The sequence below is a fragment of the Dromiciops gliroides genome, chromosome 2 (genome assembly GCF_019393635.1).
Source record: "Dromiciops gliroides isolate mDroGli1 chromosome 2, mDroGli1.pri, whole genome shotgun sequence".
Lineage (NCBI taxonomy): Eukaryota > Metazoa > Chordata > Mammalia > Microbiotheria > Microbiotheriidae > Dromiciops > Dromiciops gliroides.
Window position 1 is genome coordinate 16,030,437 of NC_057862.1, and position 15,523 is coordinate 16,045,959.

The window sequence follows — 15,523 nt, forward strand, 5'->3', positions numbered from 1 at the left end:
CTCTGATTATATGATTTGAGATTGTGTAAATGTTCTGTTACATTGGGAATTTTGTGACAGGAACAAACAGGATGAAATGTAGCCTCCGTTGAGAGAGGTGGGGAAGAAAGCCACAGAAACACCAGGGATACAGACATTAGTCGACTCATGGAAACTGTAGTGTGGGAGGAAGGTTAAAGATGTGTTATTTCAAGTAATTAGTCCAGCCCACAGAAGCCTGAAGGAAAGTCCTGTTCACCCTTGCCCTTGTTAATGATCATGAGAAAAAAAAATAAACAAGCAGACATGGGCTTAATTTAATTTCCAAAACTAATCTCTAAGATAAACACTGTCAGTCACTCATTCTGGAAAGTCAAATCCAAACCTGACAGCTGATCCAAAGCCTTCTCAGCCATTAGGTGAAGGGAAAAGCAACATTTTTCAATGTGGCAAAATTAATCAAGTTGAAGCTTCATGTGAAAATTATTCAGAAATGCAGCAAAAAGTCAGTGCTAGACAATTATTGGGAGATAACCTATTCTGGATGCAAGAGGCATCCAAAGAGTAGAAGATTTAAACGTTTTGAAACCTACTATATTCTTCCCTGAACTTCAAAAAAAAACTAAATTGTTGGTGACTTTTTATACTTCTTCATTTCTTAATGAACATCTCCCCCAATAGAAGTCTCCCCTATAACGGAGACAACTCTTCAGCTGTGTGACTGGTTCATCAACTTAGCCCTTTTTTCTAACCCTTAGTTTTGTAATCTGTACATAGGTAGTATAATGTCATCCACCTCATAGGGTTGTTATGAGGATCAAAATTAAGTTGCGAAAGGCATACTTTGCATACTTTAAAATCACTATATAAATGTGGGTTGTTGTTAGTTTTACTTACTCCAGAAACCATCTTTTTTATGTACCTACTTATGTATATGTTGTTTTCCCAGTTAGAATTTAAACTACTTGAGGACAAAGACTCATTTTGTCCCTTGTATCCCATTGTCTGACTTAGTGATTGTAACAATGCTAAAATAAAACTATACAAAAACCTCCCCAACCCCTATGTAGGGAAACTGGGACACTAATGAACCACTACTGGATTTGTGAACTGATCCAACCATTCTGCAGAGCAACTTGCAACTATGCACAAAGAGCTATAAAACTTCAAATACTCTTTCATCCAGGAAGATCACTGCTAGGTCTGTATCCCAAAAAACCAAAAATATAAATAGCAGAGTTTTGTTGTCATTGTTGTTGTTTAGTGGTGGCTAAGAACTGAAGATTCAAAGGATACCCATCAGCTGGGGAATGGTAAAAGAAATTGTGGTATATGATTGAAATGGAGTATTGCACTATAAGAAATGACAAGAAGGATGATTTCAGATTAGCCTAGAAAGACTTACATGAACTGATGATACAAAGTGAAATGAGCAGAACCAGGAAAACAGTATACAAAATAACAGCAATATTTTACAACAAAGAACTTGGCTATTCTCAAGAATACAATGATGCAAGGTGTTCCCAAAGGACTCATAATAAAAACAATGAAAAATGGGTTGGGAGGGACCAATGTCTTTCTTCCTTTCCTTTCTTTTGGCACAAAATGACTACTATGGGAATATTTTCAATGATTGCACATTTATAACCTATATGTTTACTGTCTCAGGGAGGGGGGAGAGAAGGAAGGGAGGGATAAAATTTGGAACTAAAAGCTTTTAAAAAAATGAATGTTAAAATAATCCAAAATATGTTTGAATATGAAGCCTGTTCTTACCAAGTAGGAAAAGAAAGGAAAAAATAGGAATCATAGATCGAGAGATGGAAAGGACTTTACAGGCTTTCTAGATCAATTCACATTTTTCACAGATAAGAAAACTAAGACAAGAAGTTTAAGTGATTCCCTCAGCATCAAATAGATAGTAAGCAGCAGAGCTGAGATTTGAATTCTGACTTCAAAACCAGTGTCCTTTCCACTGCCCTTAGGAATGTGCTGAAGTCAGCTAGAACTAGCTCTTCAGAACTGATTGTTAAATTTTCAGTGGATCATCTCTTCTTCAGAACTCATGAAAGACTGAAAATAAGGGCTTGATTTATTGTTTTGCTGATTGCCTAGACTTTAGAAAGTGGATAAAATATTAATTCAATTTAAACTTAAAACCATGTTGTGTGTACATTTCCTTCTCCCCACTCCTGAGAGCTTGTTGTTAAACATTTATCAACACAACCTTGACTGCATCACGCTACACATGATTGAGAAAACATAAAAAAGTCTATAATTGAATAAAGGTATATGTACATATACATACATGTTATTCACACGTGTTCACACACATTTACATCAATGTGGGTGGAATTGAAAAAGACCTACAGCCTAATCCTTTCACCTACTGAGTATCCATGGGTAGACTTAGTAAACCTCTCTAATTCTCAGTTTCCACTTCAAAATGGGGATAATAATGTGAGTTTTCATCTCAAAAAGCCATGAGGATGAAATAAGCCAAGTTTGTAAAGTGCTATCTTTTGTCAAGTTACCTTCCTTCTCCCATGTTAGACTCTTACTGGCTGTGTGATGCTGAATAAGTAATTTAAGCTCAGTAAGCATTATTTTCCTCTTTAATTTTTAAAGTAAGGATGATTACCCATGTAATATCTTCCTTTTCAGCATCTTCCTTCCACCTGTAGCACCTGAGTCCTGTGAGGCTCAGATGAGGCTCAGTCAAAGGCTTTGCAAACCTTAAGGTGCTATCAAAATGGTGGCTATTGCAGTTACCATTGACCCTCAGTGTCATCATTGGAGTTCTGCTCTTTCCTTTGTTCTCCTCTCCAGTTCTGTTGTCAATGTCCGAGCTCATTCTTGGCCAAATGCCTCTCTCCTTCCTTTTCTTCCCTATACTTTTCTTCTCTTACTGCACGTGAAAAAAGCCTGTCCTATTCACCCCACACCCTAGAAGGCATTCCCTTTGAGGGCAAGGAATGCTTTTCATTTTTGGATTTTTATCCCCAGAGACTAGTAGGAAACTGAATACAAAGGAGGCGTTCAATCAATATTTGTTGAGTTGTTGAGTGAGTTTCTCCAAGTAACATTTGAAATCAGAGTAAAAAGGGGAACTTAGAAAGGCATCAAAAGCTGCTCTAAGATATGTATTCAGAGGATTTGTTTTTCAATTGAGTCACCCAGAGACATTCAAAGGCCTAAGAATCCTCAGGTGTCTATACAGGCTTCCTGCCAAATACAATTTCACATGGTGAGAGATTCTAGCTGGAATATTACCAACAAAAATATTGTTTCTGTGTTTTCTTTTTCTCCTGGCACTTAAAAAAAACTTTTTTTTTTCTCTCCTATCTTCTTTCTTGGGGTGAAATAGTTGTTATTCTCACTTGGATTTGCCCTTCTTCATTCTCTTTAGGAAAAATAAATTTCAAACACAGAAGCTTAGAATAATGGAACTAGAGAGGCACTTTGGAAGCCATGTGTTCCAACCTCTTCCTGACCCTCTCTGTTTTCTCAAGATCCTTTTAGAATTGTGGGGAACAAAATTGACATGGTGCATTAATAAAGGATTGACCCACTGAGCGTAGTCGAAGGGTCTCTCCTGGGCTTCTGAAGGGGATATTTATTTTAATATAAACAGGAAATAGCCTATTGGCTGTTAAAAACAATACTGTTTTATTGATTCACATTTGACTTTCTGCTACCTAAGGCTATACCTGCTAGATGTGTGCTAGTTTTCTCACATCTGCATTTGTGTTATATTTTGTTCCACAGCTAATTGCAAGGCAACATGGATGTAGGTGGTCTTGGAGAAGGATGTCCAGATTCTTATTAGGCTTTGGCTACATACCTTATTCTCTATGTGCCTTTGTTGTTGTTCAGTCATGCCTGACTCATCATGACTCCTTTTTGGGTTTTCTTTGCAAAGATACCAGAGTGGTTTGCTTTTTCCTTCTCCAGATTACTTTATAAATGAGGAAATTGAGGCAAATCAGGTTATGTGCCTTGCTCAGGGTCACACAACTAATAAAAGTCTGAGTCTGGATTTGAACTCAGGTCTTCCTGACCCTTGACCCAGCACTGTGCCAGCTTGCTTCCCCTATGTGCTTTTAAGTACAAGTATTTTCAGTCATGTCAAACTCTTCGAGACAACTCATGGGGTTTTCTTTGCAAAGGTACTGGAGTGATTTTCCATTCCCTCCTCCAGCTAATTTTACAGACAAGGAAACTGAGGCAAACAGTGTTAAGTGACTTGCCCAGGGTTGCACAGCTATTAAGTGTCAGGCCAGATTTGAACTCAGCAAGAAGTCTCCTGATTCCAAGCCCAGCACTCTATTAACTGTGCCACCTAGCTTTTGCCTTAGATCAAAAGTTCTTAAACTATGGGTTGTGTCCTTATATGGGGTTGTATAACTGAACGTGTGGATTGTGAAAAATTTGGCAACAGTAAAAGGTTATGTATACCGATTTTATATACCTATCTACCTGGTGTCACCTAAAATTTTCTTGGGTGAAAAGGGGCTAACACTTTACCTCTCAAATCCTACTATTCTACATTGGTGGGAGGACTTCTCTACACTAATAAATCACAGATGCTAGCCTTATGTCTTTATTTTTATCCAGTTCTGAAATTTCAACTAAATCAATACAAATCAAATTCGGGATGAATAAGTCCTTCATCAATTTGAAAGGATCATGAGTGCTTTGGGGTCATTGAATGAACCCAGGTAACCTAGAGAATAACTTGTATTTAGTTGAAGAGAATTAAGTATGGTCTGTTGGGCTATGTGCAATGCAATAAGTTAGGTTGGAATTCTCTCTTTCGGCATCAAGTCAGTTTACTCTCAGTGAGCTACACTTTATGAGCTACAGGTTCATGAGGATTTCAAGAATGGAGAAAAAAAAAGAATCCAGTTTCCAGAAGCTCTGAGTGTACTCTAATTTTGAGTTTACTCATGCCCAGTTACACTGTGTGTGTAAGGGGAGAATGTAGCCTTCAATAGATGGGATATTTATATAAGAAGTGTCCTTGATATAACTGTTTGGTAGATAAACTTTCTAGGAGCTAGTTAAGAATGGTTGACAATCAACACCAGGCTCACCAGTACCTCCTCAGTTCCTGGGGGCTTGTGAGGGAAAGTATTTTCCTAATTCCTTTTAGCATTACTCATAAAACCCCAGAGACTAAAGATAGCAGTTAGTAGTAAATGGAGACTCTGCCTACCAAAAGGAGTGGGAGTTGTAGAATTATTTCCAAAGGGGATGCTACACAATGTAATACCCCAGGGATACAATGACTCTTACAAGCAAAGATATATCTGCCTTTAAGGGAATTATCAAGTACTAGCTGCATGCAACATGGAAACAGAGAAGTAAGAATATATTAACATAAGAATAGAGAGAAAGTACACAAGGAGGGCAAACAGAAAAGGTATATTCAGGGAGAGAGCACCTGAACTGAGATGGTGAAGAGGATTCTCAGAGCTGGAGACTGAGTTGGGACTTAAACAGATCATCCAGAGAGAGCTAGAAGCATAGCAAATGGACTTGAAGTTAAGGAAGAACTGAGTTCAAATCCTGATTCAGACATCTATTTGATGTGAGGCTTTGAGTAAATCATTTAACATTTCTCAGGCTTAATTCTTTCAGCTGTGAAATGGGGATAACAGTAGCATCCACCTCATAGAGTTGCTATTAGGAACAAATATGAAAAGTATTTTGCAAACCCTAAAGAACTATACACATCTTCCTCCTCCTCCTCCTCCTCCTTCTCCTTCTTCTTCTTAATGCTTATGTAGGATCACAGTGAGTTGTCAAAGCATTTTCTAATGCACTGGGGTGTTAGGATCTATTATGGTACTATGTGCTAATGACAGCTCCTGGCAGCAGAGGGGACATCACAAACTTACTTTGAATTATTGTCTAGTTTTTTGGAGTCTTAGCAACCCCACTTAAGTCTGACAATCTGCCAAATTAGTTCTAGATTTCTTCTAGGTGTTTCCTAAGGATAAAGATCAAGAGGTCCTTGCTTTATTCATGGTCTTGGACATTGGAAAAGCAGGTGACAAACCAGCAAAGTAGTGAGATTCACAGCCTGCCCTGCTGCTCATGAAATGTAAATGAATAGTATTTCTTTCTCTGGAGACATGATATTCAAATATTTTACATGATTGCTCATGTATAACCTATATCTCATTACTTACTGTCTCTGGGAGGGGGAAAGAAGGGAAAGAGAGAGAGAGAGAGAGAGAGAGAGAGAGAGAGAGAGAGAGAGAGAGAGAGAGATTGACTTTAGAACTTAAAACTTTAGAAAATGTTAAAAATTTGTTTTAATAAGTAATTGGGGGAAATAAAATATTATTTTAAAAAGAAATGTAAATGAATAAATAAATTAGATGAAAAAAAGACATAGAGATATATCCCCAGCACACTGGCCATATTCTCCATGGAATATCAATGGGAGAACATGGATGAGAATCATCAAGGATTGTGATTTGCCTTGATGGAGTGAGGACTCTCAGCGGTGATATTACATCACCTCTCTCACATTAAGTGAACCATCCACAGACTCCTTGCCCTAAGGCAACACTTGCTGCTAGTATTGCCCACTTGGTTTATTGGAGGGTCACATGATTAAAGGTTTGGAACTGGAGGGGACCTTAAGAAGTCATCAAGTACATCCCTCTCATTTTACAGATGATGAAACTGAGACCCAGAGAAATTGAGTGACTAGCCATGGGTCAAAAAGCTAACAAATCCCTGAGATTAGATTTGGACCTAGTCCTGTCCAGCACTCTAAACCCTCTACCATGGATGCTTTTTGAAAACTTCCACTAAATGCAATATTGTGGCAGGAGTCAATGATTAGCTTTAATTTTATTTCTTTCAGCTCACTGATACTTTTCTTTTTGTTCTTTTGTTTTATATTAGTAGGCCCAATGCCTAGCATAATGCCTAGTATATACAAGTACTCAGAAATGAATTCTTTTTGAATTGGTCTGAATTGATTTAAGTATGGAAGTTTCTTTTTTTTTTTTCCCCTCTCATGCCATTTTTCAATAATTGGTCTCATGGATTAACTATTAAATACTGGATTTTAAAAATGACAAGAAGACATTGCATTTCCCAACTTTCTTTTCTTTTCTTTTTCTTTTTCTTTCTTTTTCTTTTTTATTTTTTTGGTCAAATAAAAATCTTCTTGACAATCTCCCTGTAGGAGTTGGTTTTTGTACAAGTCTCTCTGAATATAAATAGATTATCAATTATGTGATATACAAACACTTTATCAAAACTGTTAGTAAACAGAGGATGTGGACTCCCATGGAAGGAATAAGGAAACACACACTCCCTTGTTTGTCATTTAAAGCCTATAGTCTTCATTCTGCCTTTCCAGCATAGTACACATTACTTTTCCTCACATACCCCATGTTCTAGTAAAAGTGCCCTACTTTTTATGGGGGGGGTGGGCAGTGAGTATTAAGTGACTTGCTCAGGGTCACACAGCTAGTAAGTGTCAAGTGTCTGAGGCCCGATTTGAACTCAGGTCCTCCTGAATCCAGGGCTGGTGCATTATCCACTGTGCCCCCTAGCTGCCTCAAAAATGCCCTACTTCTTATGCCCCAGACACAACACTGCATCTCCCATCACCATGCTTTTACCAGGAATGCCTTCCATGACTATCATGATCATGCTCCTCACCTCTGCCTTGTAGAATTCTTAGTTCACATGTCCGACTGAAGCTTGTCCCAATCCCCTTCCTTGCTAGCACTTTCTCCCTCAACAAGTTATGTATAGCCTCATTATCATCTGTCACTTGAACCTTCACTTCTCATTCCTCTATTCTTTAAATGTTCCTCATATCGCAAGAATTCAAAACCGACCCTTCACCCTGTTGGTTGTTCATCAATGGAGTTGTCTAGCTTATCAATGCCTTTAAAAAATATGGTGCCCCAAACTGAGCAGGGTGGTCCAGATGTGGTCTGATCTAGGCAGAGACAGTATGGCTATCACCTTCTTATTCCTGGAAGGTCTTCCTCTTGAGCTTTCTCAATGCAGTCCAGGATACCATGAAGTTTGTTGGCTGCCATCTCATGTTGTTGACTCCTATTGGCTGTGCAACCCACTAAAATTTTGTACCTCCTTTCTATGTAGGGCTCTCCATGTTGGGTAAATGTAAGGGTCTTGAGAACAAGGACTTTTGGTTGGTTGGTTGGTTTTGGCTTTATATTCCCAGTACCTCACAACATGCCTCTTCATGCATTATAGGGACTGATGAGAATTTTGTTGAATAAAATTGATCCTCCTATTATGGTCTTGAATTTGATGTTCTCTGTAGTCTGTCTCCAACCTACTCTTCTCTGATCATTTCCCATAATTGACTGTCAAACAAAGTCCTTTTCAGCTAGATTGGCCTCCTGGCTGTTTCCTAATCTGACATTATATCTCCTACCTCCATGAATTCACACAACATGACTCTGAGCCTAGATTACACTATTTCCAAATCTCCACCTTTTAAGGTTCTTTCCTTCCTTCTCAACATCACCTTCTCCAAGATGCCCTATTTAATTGCTACCCTCAGCCATCTATTCCTTTTCAATTGCCATATATTTACTTATCTGTGGCCATATTCTATGCCCTGCCTCAAACCAGGGACTATTGTTTTTAATTCTGTTTTGTCATTGAGTCACCAGTACATAGCATAGCACAATGCCTTGCAAATATTTGCAGCATATAAATATGAATTTTTGAATTGAATCTGCTTGAATTGAAGGGAGACTTGGGACTTTGGTATGATAGAAATAACATTGTTTTTAGAGTCAGCAGACCTGGATTCAAATTCTTTGTCTGACAATCCTTCTATGATCTTGGGCAAGTCACTTCACCAGTATAAACCTGAATTTCCTAATCTATAAATGAGCGAGTTGGACTATATGACTTCTCTAATGCATTCCAGTTCTCATTTTATGGTCATGTGATCCTAATTTGATTTGCTATCCTAGTTTTCATATTTAGATACTTAAAAGTGTTCATTTATTTTCATTTTTTGTTTCTTTGGGCAGGGCAATGGGGGTTAAGTGACTTGCCCAGGGTCACACAGCTAGTAAGTGTCAAGTATCTGAGGCTGGATTTGAACTCAGGTACTCCTGAATCCAGGGCTGGTGCTTTATCCACTGCACCACCTAGCCACCCCCCTGTTCATTTATTTTCAAAGCATAATTCTGGGAAGTAAAATTTATTGTTCCACCAGAAAACGCAGCAGTTAATTATTGGGATCATGTAATAACAAACTTTAGGGTTCAAGAGATTATATTAGTTGTCAAAATTCACTCTCTACCTGAGTTAAGACTGCAAACTGGACCTCCAGCCTCCCAGTTCTGGGTTAATGCTCTTGTACTGACTACAATTCTATAGTTTATCAATGAACAGAATTTACTGTGCATCATAGTCACCAGAGCCAGATGAATCCTTAGAGAAAATCTAGTCTAACCCTTTCATTATTTTGATTACATATAAGGAAACTGAGCCTGTAGGAGGGAAGATGACATGTCCAAAACTACACAGCATAGAACAGGGCTGGGACTGGAATAGTGATCATCAAACTCCAAAGGCATGGAGGTTCTCTAATCTGGAAACTAACTTACAATATACTTTATAGAGTTCTGTATCTTATCAATTTTTTACCATTTTCTATCTAAGTTGGTGGTATCTGGAGTAGCAGAAACAGTCATAAAGAGGGAAGTCTACTCTTCTCTCTCTATAAATTCTTCCTTTCCTTCACTTCATGGCTTAAAGGCACATGACACATGATCTATCTTCCCCTGGCACAGAAAAGTCTGCTTATGCAGAACTCTTTCCAAAGGGAATTTCCTTTATTAATTGTGTCATCTCCAGAATCTCAATTGAGAAACCCTTAAAATGCAGATTGTACTGCTCCTGAAGCCTTCACAATGTGGGACCATTTTGTCTCATGCATTGTACTGAAGACTAGATAAGTTCTAAGAAGATGCAGTGCAGATCCATGATGCCATGCAAGTCTACAGAGTTTCAGCAGGATTGGGTGGGTGTTCCTGCCTTGCCCTTATTTTATGGGAGGTAAAACATCCTGGGATGAATATATAGACCAATATAGACAAATGGGAAAATTCCATATTGGTGTGGAGAAAAAGCTTGCCCTACTATGCTACCTGCATAGTACTGTTTGTTTTATTGAATTGCATTGTACTTTATTGTATTGTATCATGAAATATTTCTTTTTACCCTGATATGTGATTTCATTTATATAAAGAATTCTCCCTCCAAAAAAAAATCTCCCTCCCTGTAGAGATTAGCAAATAGCCTATTGGTGAAAACCTGAGAGATTTTCTTGGGAGCACCAAGAGACTACATTCTATCTTCTGGTTCACACAGACCATAGTGTCAGAGATAGGCTGTATATCCAGGTCTTCTAGACTCTGGGGCTGGCTAACTTTCCACTGTGGTGCTCTGGATTCATGTATAATTAGACACTAATACACAGGTGCCACATGGATACTGTCATCCTGCAGTACCCTTCCACATCTCCAATGAATCACCTAATATGTCACTACAAATACTGATTCCACGTGACTAGAAATGTCATTGTGGAGACAAAGCAATACTGATCCATAAAACTATTTTACTTTACCAGTTCTTAGAACACAATTTCAATTCCAAATTTCCCATTAAAATTTCAATCAAATTTCACCAATGGGACTCCTCAGCATTCCAACAATGAAAGTATTTGTCATGGGTTTCTTCAATTTATTCGATAAGATTTATGAAAAAAATGCTCACATGTATGTATGACTGTATTTTAAAAACATATTTTATTCTTCCCCACATGAATTTTAGATAGAAAATTTAGAGACACAGAAGTTAGAGAGCCTCCCTCTACCACCACACCAAGTCCTTTTAAAATAATCATTATTTGGAATGAGTGCAGAGAGTCATTAAGGAAAAATTATCTCTTTTTTTCATTCTTCTGGCTCATAGCTGCCCTCCATTTGCTAAAAGGTTTAGCTTATTGTTACTTGGTGTTTCATCACATAATATTTCATCCCCTACCTCATACCTTTGCCCTGGTCATTTCTCATGCCTAGAAATGTTCCCCCTCCATATTTCCTCCACTTAGAATCTCTGGCTTACTTCAAAACTGAGCTCACAGATCACCTTCAACAGGAAGTATTTGTGGCTGCCTTCCCCAACCCCTATCCAACTATTAGAACTTACCTCTCCTGCTAAGGTCACTTTTCAGATGTTTTGGATCTTATGGGCATATTTAGGTACTATTTGTCTTTTCCATTAGAATGTCAACTCCTCAGAATCAGAGACTGTTTTCTGCTTTTTTATTTGTAACACAAGCAATTAACACTGTACTTGGCACATGACAAGTACTTAAATATCTTTTGCTTCCTATATCGAAAAAACATTATTTTGTGTGTTTTTTTTTAATCTCAGAAAAAGAAAAATTTTAGTCTAATTTGACCAAACATAGTATCTTCCCCCATTGGCATACTTAAGCAAATTTGCTAAAAAGGATTCAGGCATCTACTTTCATTTAGGCAGCCAAGTGGTATAATGGATAGAGTAGTGGACCTTCAGACATTTACTATTTGTGAGACCCTGGGAAAGTAACTTAAATTATGTTTGCCTCAGTTTGCTCATCTACAAAATGGGGATAACGATACTTAGTACCTTCTACTCAGGGTTATTATGAGGTTATTGTTGTTAAGTCATTCCAGTCATGCCTGACTCTTTATTCCCCCATTTGGGTTTCCCTTGGCAAAGATACTGGAGTAGTTTTCCATTTCCTTTTAAAGCTCATTTTACAGATGAGAAACTGAGGAAAACAAGGTTGTGACTTACACAGTGTAAGTCAGTGTCTGAGATCAGGTTTGAACTTAGGAATATGAGTATTGCTGACCACACCTAACACTATTTGCTATATCATCTAGCTGCCATGTTGTGAGGATCAAGTGAAATAAAAATTTTAAAGTGCTCAGCACAAAATCAAATGGAGACACATTTTATCTTCAACGTAATAGGAAGCCAGAAAAACTTCCTGAATGAGGGAATATATTCAAATGTAACCCTAGGCACATCACTTAACCCTGCTTGTCTCAGTTGTAAAGTGAGTTAGAGAAGGATATGGCAAACTACTCTGACATCCTTGCCAAAAAATCCCAAACAGCATTACAAAGAGTCAGATATGACTGAAACAACTGAACAACAAAAATGTGCTAGGTAGATTCCTAGTGGAATACTCTAGGGAATAGCAGATATAGAAATAGAAAAATGTAAACAAAACTGCATTGATTAGATTCATGCCTACAAACATCTAATAGAGCTATCCAATATATATGCCTTCTTAGCTGAGAAGTTGAGGGGAGACAAGCATAGGACCCCGGAAGGATTTAGGTTTCATAATCTAGTATTACCAGATGCAATTACCATTTTGCAATTTACTAGAATGAGGACCTTTGCTGATTTAGGGAATCAATCTCTGGCTGGCTGGCATATCCCCAAATGCCCAGAAAGGTTATCTAGGGTTTGGTAAAGATGTGTGTCTGCAACTCAAAAACTGATATAAGGCCTTGAACCTAAGCGGTTCTGATACTGTAGCACTGGGGATTCTCTCATTTGATCAAATCCACCCTGCTTGCCTCAGTTGAAAAGTGAGTTGAGCATTCTCAGTCAATCTCTGAGCTACCTTTATTGTAAATCACTCTCCATTCCCACTACAGTACAGAAATATTGCCTTCTTTGTTCTTCTCCATGCTTGACCCACTCATCGTCTATATCTATGACTTTACAGTTTGTCACTCGTACCTGGAACTTCCTCTCTCCTTATTTCTCTCTTAGACAGCTTTCCAACTTCAAAGTTTGAGCCAAAGCATAAGCTCCTACAGGTATCTTTTCCTTCTTACCCTTTCCTGGTTTTCTGTCACCCTTCCCCTAGATTCTCCTCTTCATTTTTGATTCCTTGAATATGGACATGTGTCCTTTTCTCATATAACATAAATCAAGGAAGGTTATATTATTTATTTCCCCTAATTCCCTCCTTCCCTATCCCCTAATGTCAAGAACATAGAACATAATAGCTACTTAATAAATGTGTGTTGAATTTGAGTAAACGGAATTAGATATAATGGAAAAGTAAACATCCAAAATAAATTTAATGGCTACTTGACCCATCATATTTCATGATTCTTAATATTACAGTGTCATCATGAAAATCATTTAAATAATATGAGTCTTTAGCTCAGGAAAAACTTAGGATCATTAAAAGTATTGGGCAATTTCCAAAAGCAATAGAGTCAACTTTCTGTTTTCCATTCCCTTCTTTTCCCAGTCCATTGACCAATGAAAAATCAGTCCAAAGCATATGTATTAATGAACCAGTTTTATAAATTATCCGTTCAACTCTATATTAGTATTTGGACAATAGGCATTATTCAATCATTTGATTTGTTCTATGTGCCTTCTTAAACTAGACGTGGTGTGAGTATGTGCATGTGTGTGTGTGTGTGTGTGTGTGTGTGTGTGTGTGTGTGTGTGTGTGTGTGTATGTGTGTGTGAGATCAATCTTATTAGGAACGTTCTACCATGTTATATGGCTTTTGTAACCCACATGCTATCATCAGGTAATAGGAGGATGTGGACCTTACCATCAATGAAGGAATCTTCATTTTTTTTTTAATTTGGATACTACCCAGGATCTCATTCATGTCTAGGATAATGTCTCTGTTGCATACTGTTCCCCCTTTGTGCCTTACTTTATATTAATGTTCAGGAGCCAATGAAAGTTGTCAATTGTGACATCTTTCAAATTTTGGTTTTGGCATAAACTTGGGAAAAATCTAATTGGAAGACACGATTTAATTTTGTTCTACTGAATCAATTTTTAAAATACAAAAATATCGAATAATGAGCCCAATGGGATCTCGCTTTATATTGTCTTGCATCCATATTTGTCATATATGACACTGATGAGAAATAATTTCTTCTAGAACATGCATTGAGAAATCCTGTCTACTCCCTTCCCAAATCTTCACTTAGGATGTCCACATTGGGAGGATACATTTTCTCAGAGGGATGAGAATACAGACATATGGATTGGTTGTCAATATTTTCTCGCTCACCTTTTTTTTTCCTTTCAGGAATAATAAGATCTATGTCTTTCCAAAGTATTTTTTCATAAAGAAAATATGAGAATCCATACCTCAGTGCTCCTAAAATGTTATTTTCTATGGAATGACCTCTTTTTTGTTGGAAGGAGCATGGTATTATAGGAAGAACATTGACTTTAAAACATGAAGAGACCTAGATAAATATTCCACTTAAAATTAAAATATATTTTATTTACACTTTTGCTTTTAGACTGTCTCAATTTCCCCCTGTATCATCTTCTCTCCCAGAGAGCCATTATATATAGCAAAGACTTTTTTTTCTTAAAAAGAAAAAAAGAGAAAGAGAGAAAAGAGTAAAACAATCAATATACTGAAAAAAATCTCAAAATATATTCAGTGATATACCCATAAATTCCTACCATCACTAAGGATACCTAGATGGTACAATCCAACAGTCAGGAAGACCTGAGTTCAAATTTGAACTTAGATTACTAGATGTGTGACAATGGGTTTATCCTTTAATATGTGTCTGTCAGGGTTTCTTCAACTAAAAAATGGGAAGAATATCAGCACTTATCCCCAGGATTGTTTTGGATTATTTGAGATCATATTTGTAAAGTCCTTAGCCCAGTGCCTGTCACATAGCAGGTGTTTAATGATTGTTTCTTCCTTTCCCTTCCAATAGAGGGGAAGTTTTCTCTGTCTGTTCTTTGGGGCTAGGCTTGTTCTTGGTAATTTTGTAATGTTGACTTTTTTAGTCTTTTGAGATTGCTGTTTTTTCTATGTTATATATAGTATTTTCTTGACTGCTTACTTTACTCTGTATCAGTTAATTCATGTCTTCTCATCCTTCTCTATAGTCATCTTAGTCATTGTTTCTTATAGCAATCACATTCCATTCCATTCATGTAGCTCATTTTGCTTAGTCATTCAATGACGACAGGTATCTATTTTATTTTCATTTCTTTGCTATCACAAAAAAAGGGCTGCTATAAATATTTTGGTGTATGTAAGGACTTTCTTTCTTTCTTTTTTTTTTCAAATTCCACTCCTAACACTAATTGTATAACTATGAGAAAACCATTTCCTCTCCGAGTCTCAGTTTCCTTATCTATAAAATGAGTATAAACATACTGAAGATATCTAAAATTAATCTCCAAACAAAGATAATGGAAATGTTAGGTATGATCAATTTCACAATCAACATCATGGACTCAGTTATTTTATTAAACTTTCAAGCAAATTTTCCATGACCCCGGTAGATCCAGTTATATTGATAGTAATATAATTGAAAAAAAAAGAAAAGAACAAATCACATTTCTTCCATATTTTTCCATCAATAACAAAGCCCTTTATATATGGCCCTTTCTACCTTTTCAGTCTTCTTACACTTTACACCATCA

At 37.2% G+C, this 15,523-nt stretch overlaps 1 protein-coding gene across 1 annotated transcript in view; it reads right to left on the reverse strand.

The window, feature by feature from the left end:
• PCDH15 (protocadherin related 15) overlaps positions 1 to 15,523 on the reverse strand; it is a 2,141,593-nt gene that overhangs the window by 204,752 nt on the left and 1,921,318 nt on the right. The window lies entirely within an intron of this gene.